The sequence below is a fragment of the Nanorana parkeri genome, unplaced genomic scaffold, assembly GCF_000935625.1.
Source record: "Nanorana parkeri isolate BGI_ZX_2015 unplaced genomic scaffold, ASM93562v1 scaffold452, whole genome shotgun sequence".
Lineage (NCBI taxonomy): Eukaryota > Metazoa > Chordata > Amphibia > Anura > Dicroglossidae > Nanorana > Nanorana parkeri.
In genome coordinates, this window is record NW_017306720.1 from 701,463 (window position 1) to 702,121 (window position 659).

A 659-nucleotide genomic window follows, 5' to 3' on the forward strand; every position below is an offset into this window, starting at 1 on the left:
CGCCGGAGCTGGGTGTCTTATCGTCAGCCGCATCCTGGTCACATGTGTATTGCTGTATGAGTGTATATGTATATATAATGGGAAGACAGTGCAGTGTTGGGGGGTCACTGACAAGAGGGGCTACAGCTTCCCTCTGTCCTGTGCCCATGTAGCACTACTGCAACCCAAATACATCTTTTCATTCCAATCTACCACTACAGAGATGGGCTCATTAAACTTTATTCTGGTTCGGAACGTCTGTTCGATTTTCTAAAGTTAACGATAGTTTTCCATCACTGTAGTGGCAAAAAATAATCAATGGGGTGGGATGGAAAAATTTTCTCGAACTAACGCTCAGGGAACTCCATTCATTCCGAAATGTCCTACGTCGAGCCTCTGATGGCGTTATCGAATGTTCTGGCGAGTTTTTCATATAAAAGAATCTACCAGTGTATGACATCTTTAAGGCTTACGCAGGCGGCGTAATGAAACACTGATATCTACGCTGGCGGAAAGATCCTGCCGATTTTAGTGGGCCTTTTTATGGAAATGGTGACGGTCACTGGGGCCCTCTTCCTCCTGTCCGGGCTGTCATTTGTAGTCTCTCTACAGCTTGGAGTCAGTGGTGGAGCGCCAGGGCCCGGTTGCAGCTGTGACCCTGGTAGATCTGCCACCGACTC